Genomic DNA, 6,823 nt, shown 5'->3' on the forward strand with positions numbered 1-6,823 from the left:
TGTAGAGAACCACTCACACTTGCTATATTTCTAGCTGGACCACCGTTTCAACGAGTTTAAGCCTTATTAAGCTGCAGTTTCATATAGTTCGAGTCACCAAACTAAAATATTTTTACACAGGATTGTAGGAAATCATTTAAGGAGAAAACTATAAAAATTTCAGAGCAAAAGGCCTAGCCACACGCCCTCACATGCCCCAAGAAGGATGGCCACGCACCCTCACGCGCAACTGCGGCAGGTGCGTGTGTCACACGCGCCGAGCCCCTGGTTCTTACGGATTCTGTTTTCGATGTTTAAAACGGCCATAACTTCTTCATTTTAACTCCGATTCGACTTCTGTTTGAACCTACGGACTCCCCTTTCAGAGTACTATGACACTACAGAAAGAAAAGTGGCTTATATTTTTGGTTTCTTCTCCGTTTTTGGTGTTTTCTCAAGCTGGTCTTCCTATTTTGGCTTCTTTTGCTTCATTTCTTTGGATTCTTCTCTCCCTTGCTTTTCTCTTCTACTTTTCCTCTATGTGGTCCACTTCTCCAACCCTTTTATAGCCCTTTTATCCCCAAGCTCAAGGTTGCACTTATCCCTTTTAGGTTGGCTATTTTCTTCCCTAGCCATAATTGTTATCTTTGAAAACTTACCATTTGATTCTATCTTCTCTTGGAAGCTTTTACTCTTCCAATCTAATTCCTCCATTTGCCCCTTTCGTGAATTTCTAAACAACCCATCTTATCTTCATCTTATAGAGAACCAATAGGATTCTTCCAAATCTTCTTACTTTGAATTTAGGGATATGAGTAATTATGGTTATCTTAACTTTAAGACTTTTGAGTTAAATCCTCCAATACAATTTCACCAACTCAAGGCTTCTCAAACAAGCCTTTATCATGACAATTATTTGGAGAAGTTATCCTTTATTTTGCATTTAAGTCCCTAAAACCATTTTCATTTGCATGCAAATCCAGAACTTCCATTAAATCACACTTTATTACATCATCCATCCTTTACATTATATCCAACCTCTACATTAAATTTTTGGGGTATTACATCAATAAAAGGCAAAGTTTTCTTCATTCATATTTTCTCCAATCAATTATATGAATGAGTCTCTAGATCTTCTGTGTGAGAATGTTATTCTCAAGGTGTTGAGACTGTGTAACCGAACTTCTTAAACTATTCCTAGTTCTTAGATTCTTTGGATGGGGACTCCGATTAATCAAGTATAGACTAGCACAGGGGTTACTACCTCATTCAGTATGGGGATACAGATGGGAGGATGGTGTGTCACGCGCCATATGACATGAGATGTCGTTAGTAGACTTGTGGGTGGTCGTTGGGGAACGATCAGTCTAATGTGACGCTAATGACTGACCACATGGCCTGGTGGATAATGGTCGTGTCATCAAGTTGTGATGGTGTGTTAATCCTTAGACTTGAACCGATATGGTTATCTTGTGTATTGGTGTGTGAGATTTTCTAATGAGACGAACCATCCAATTGGGATGTGAGAACATTCATCTATGTGGTTTTATATTGCTAGTATATGGAGACAAGTGTTGGGAATAGGATTTGTCGCCCTCATTGGTATTTGATGGGGTGAACGTCCTATGTGATCTACTATTGATGTGATGGGATAGTCTCTGGGCAGGGTAGATTGAAAGTCAGGAAATATGTTTCTTGAGGTGTCATCTGGTCACATTAATAAGGTCTAACACTTAGTTACTAAATTTGTGAGTTTGTCACTCCATGACTCTCGTTCAATCAGGATGTTAGGTGATGGAAGGATTATAACACACAGTAATTGTTAATTGTAATATGTTCACTTAAAGTGAGATTTCACTACCACCTATACTGTCTTGAACTGTTACTAGGCACTATTCTCGGAATGTCGTCAAGATTTGGAGAAGTTTTAGTGATGGGCCAAGGGATTAACCAATACCGAAAAGGGTTTCGATGTAATCTGATTACTAATAGCTAGTGAACCTAGAAAGTCACACATCATATAGTGTTACGTTTCGTATCGATATCGTATGCCCGAAATGTCATTGGAAATAGTTGGTCAAAAATTAACCTTTAGCCCCCTGCTAGTAGTGCATAGTGCATAGTGTGAAATCAATTATTGATTACACGAGGTGGCGGATTGCAAATAGTGCACAGTGCATAGTGAATAGTAAAATTACATAATAATCTCTTGAATTATTGAGAGAATTATTGGGATGGTGGGGCGGCGAACATGAGAAGTTTTTGAATTGGAAGAAGAAGAAGAAGAAAAATGAGGGGAATTGTTTCATAAAAGAAGCAGAGGCAAGGCCTCTGCCTCTCTTCTTCCTCTCTCTCTCTCTCTCCCCCCTCACACGCTCCTCTCTTCTTCTTCTTCCTCTAAAAATCTTATAGAAATTATACGTGTAATTGTTACGCATATAATTTTGAGACATGGGCACCGGTGATACGCATATCCTCTTTGTCTAGGATGGGAAGAGATGATCAGAACAGTACCTTATTGCATACTAGGTGTGGACAGACTAGAACCACCACAACGTGAGGTGGATACGATCTCAGTAAAGAAATTGTTTTTATACCCCAACCTTACATCGGATAACAAGTATGCATTTATTTATGTATTCAATTGTTAAATATGTGTGTTACTTAAATATCCAAGCTATGTATGGTGTGTATGTTATATTTTGCTGCATGTATCTATTACACAGTAAAAAAATTATTTTTGCTCATACAACCGTACTAATGATTCCCTTCATCATCAAGAGAGGATATCAAAGACACAAAGACATCGATGTGTGCTATGTTATTACCTTTAGGAAAGGTAGTAGTTGATCTTACATACTATGGGTATGGGATACCTAAGGTAGTACACAGGTGCTTGTTGGTGAGTACAAGTTCATTAGACGACCTGACCAAAAGTGTCTAAGGAAACCTCTAGTGGTTGTTGTGCAAGTGATCATTTAACTTGAGGTCACCACTGTGTCTTGCATATGGATTTGTATTCTTTGATACCATTAAACATCTCAATAAGAAGTGTGAGTACATCAGTGATTGGGTATACCATGAAATATGTGAAGGTTGTGTGTGAGCCATGATAGGGTTCATCGACCCCTAATTTGGGGAGATATGTCTCGTGGGCCCTTTAAGGAAATATAGCTTGTAAGTCTATGGCCATAGCAGGATAGGGATCTTATGGAATCTATACTTATTAGAAACCAAAGAAATATTACAATCAGACACTTAATGAAATTGACACACAATCCATATCCTTACTTGATTGAAACTTTAAACCGATAAAGGGATTGAATTGCATGAGAAAACCATCACTAAAAGGCAGTAATCATAAATTGATCTTTCTACCAATTGGGGGCCATGATGGATTGCTAGACTCCACTCATAGTCTATGGCTTTATTCGATAAAGTCATGGCCAACATTTAACAAAGTCTAATAGGTCACACGCAATAAGAGTTTGCAATTACAAGGTAATGGCAGGCTCGATTAGGATTGGGGAATCCTAATAAGGAGCTGGAGTTCTCAAATATTAATAGTTAATATTTTAGAACTTATAATAAATTAGTCTTTCAATTAAGTTTGCATAATTCACCTGAAACCCTATTTGGACTAGGCTACCCAAGTTAAGGGCTTAGGTCTTGGTGGATTGTTACTTAGTTAAGCTATTGGCTTATTTATGAAACTAGCCTAAGGATATTGGGTGAGTTAAGTAACTTAATGGACTGTTTTAAAGTGTTTAAAAATAAGGTCTATTGGGTTGTTTTAAAGTGTTTAAAATAAAAGGCCAAGAAGAAGAATAAAAGAAAGGCCATTTTTTATATTTTAAAGTGTTTAAAACATAGACTTAAAATACCATGCGGCCCAAACCTCAATTAGGGTTTTGTACCTAAAGGTTATAAATAGCCTTATGTAGTTCTTTTTGTTTGTCTCTTAGCCATTTGATGTTGTATGACGTGCATGTGAGATAGCTCCCATGCCACCCTCTTGAGCTAGCACTCTTTTATCCTTAGGGAAGCTGCCCCCTTCAAGGTTCTTGGATTGCTAGCTCGCATGGATACCGTTAAAGGCTAGGCACTTGAACGGCTTCGTGATCACTATTTTTTCAAATTGGATCTACACGTCAAGAGGTAATCCTTTTCTATTCTTCCATAATCTATTCCCTTGAAGAGATCCTAAAGGTATTTACAGTTAAAAAAAAAATTATTTTTTTGTTGTGTTATGATTCGTAAATACCTTCAACGTGGGCATATTCAATCAGGGTAAAGAGAAATATGCGGCACATGGTGGCGTCATCCCATCCACGGAGACTAAGGACTCATCTTGTTACACTTGGTGATTGGGATTCCCCGTCCCTGCGTAGACAAGTAACTACAAGAGTTTAAATCTTGGATGGAGAGATTGTTTAAGTAGCTCGACAGAGAAGGGCAATCTACGATGGTGCATCTTGTTATAGGCCATCATAGCCTTCTTCTACTCGAGAATCTCTTCCTCAAGCCTTTTCACCTCAGGCCCGAAAGGAACTTAAGGGATAGTTAGATTTTGAGCACGCTTCGTAGAAAAGGTGTTTCCACAATCTCCTCTTGGGCGGTGCCTTTTCTGGTGTGCTTACGCCTTTCGACATATCTCTCTTCAGGTGTAGGGGTATGAGGTTGCGGTCCTTGCGAGGTTGGAGGTTGTGCGTGGGTTTACTTGGGAGGCAAATTGATTTGAATCCCCCCTAAAGTCATATACCTCTCTAAATGGGGCTACCCAACGATTGGTAAAAGGACATATAACAAGATTTTAAGGTTGTTCAAGGCTTTAACACTCTCTTTGTGGCTTTTCAACAGGTCATCATATTTCTTCTCGAGCTGCTAGTAGTCCACAAGAAAGATAATCTGAGGTCCTTTTTTTTCCCTTGAAAGCCCCGAAACTTCTGTCGATACCCAAGTATTTCTTTCAGGAACGGTGGAATAGCCCAAGGATTACAAATTGTGGGCATCCTCAATGATAGGAACTAGGTCAAGGGAGTGCCTTCGTTATCTGAAGGGGTGTCCCTTCGCTTAAGGGCTGGCTGAACTAGTCTAAAGGATCTGCACTTAGTAAAATAGCCATGTTCTAGAGAGTGCTACAGGGTGGCCTCCAACTCTCCATGCTCAAGAGAGCTTAATGGTAATGTGGCAACAGGATGTCCTAGAGAAACAATTGAAGGGTTTTCTCCAAGAGGACTTGATCCGAAGTGGGTGGCTTTTTGTGTGGGTGCTTCAGTACTGGTGGACCTTAATACTGCCATTTTGTTAGGCTTTTTGTCAGATTCCCACAGACGACGCTAAATTGTTGTTGTCTAGATACAATAATTAATTTTTTTTTTATTTGGGGAAGTCTCAACACAAAGTTGGCAAGGCTTAGCAGGAACAAGGTCCCCCATATTGGAGGACTTAGCATTGAGAGAAGCTAGTAGCTGTTTGGGGCAAGCTCAATCCACTGTTTGGGAAAGTTAGGTTGTGGTCGAAAATGAGTGATGATGGTCGGTCGAAAAGGTCTCCATAATCCGAGAAAAGATGTTTTAGGAATGGTCTACAAGATAACAAGAAGTTAGAAGACACGTAGGGATTTCTCCTGCGCGGACCCTCCAATACTTAAGTTAGATAGTGTCATGGTGTAAGTTCAAAATGCAACAGGCAATGTAATGTTATGCAGAGTATCCAAGAGAGGGGATCCCTCCGAATGAGACAATGTTATCAAGTGTCTAGAAGGTGAACAATTACCTAGAGCGAAAAGAAAGTAGAAAGGGAGTTAAAAGGTCAAAAGGAGTTCGAAAATGAAGTCCTTCCAAAAGAAAGTCCCCTAAATATTAGGGGTCACGGCCTATTTATAGGCGTCAATTAGTGACTGGGACACTTGAGACACACATGGGAATGCGAAATGATTTTGAGGCTCATGGTGTTGTCTTGGAGCAGGCGGGCCACATTGCCTAAGACAATGTAGGGCAAGAGTGTTTAGGAGATGGGTCTCCTTTGGCTTCCTCTGGGAGTTAGGCTCGACCAAAGGGATTACTAACCTATGAGATGCAATTTCGGGAGGCTAGTCTTGAGAAAATTGTTGTGGTCCTTTGCATTGCCTTCTCTAAGGGAACTCCCCTAAGAGAAAGGGCTATAACAATATTATCTTGGTGATTTTGTCTTTTTGAGTACCTCCTCATCAAGCCACATATCACAATATGATCCACAAACAATGGAAAGTTGGCTTCATTTTTGACTAATTAAGTTAGACCCAAATGCATTAATTGTACGTAACTTGTATAAATTCATTTTTGACTAATTGCGTTAGACCCAAATGCATTAATTGGTCGTAACTTGTATAAATTATTAGCTTAAGCATAAATCAATGGAGGTTGAAGATAGCATTTTTGTTCCCAATAATTTACGCTTAGATTCACTACACTCGGCAATATAATGATAACATTTAACATATGCCAAGAAAGTTATTTGGAGCCTTCCGGGAAGTCAGCTTGACCTTGTGGCTCATTTCAATAATTACACATAATTTTGTATAATAGCCCTATTTAGGTTGATTAATTAGATTTTGGGGGGGAAAAAATCAATGGATCATCAAGCCTAGATCTACATCACACTCCTAAAAGATAAAAGTGTCCATTGATTGTAATGAACTACATGGATTCTCATTTGGATTGATAGTCAAGCATTGGAGTAGACTGTGACTTTAACTTACTTTCCTATACCCACTCACCCAATTGCTCTCTAGTCTCCAGAGTAGAGATTTGATAAAATATTTGTAGGGGTGCGCATAATTTAATAAAGCAAGCTAACTGCA

Source organism: Diospyros lotus, chromosome 1 (assembly GCF_014633365.1).
Source record: "Diospyros lotus cultivar Yz01 chromosome 1, ASM1463336v1, whole genome shotgun sequence".
Classification (NCBI taxonomy): domain Eukaryota; kingdom Viridiplantae; phylum Streptophyta; class Magnoliopsida; order Ericales; family Ebenaceae; genus Diospyros; species Diospyros lotus.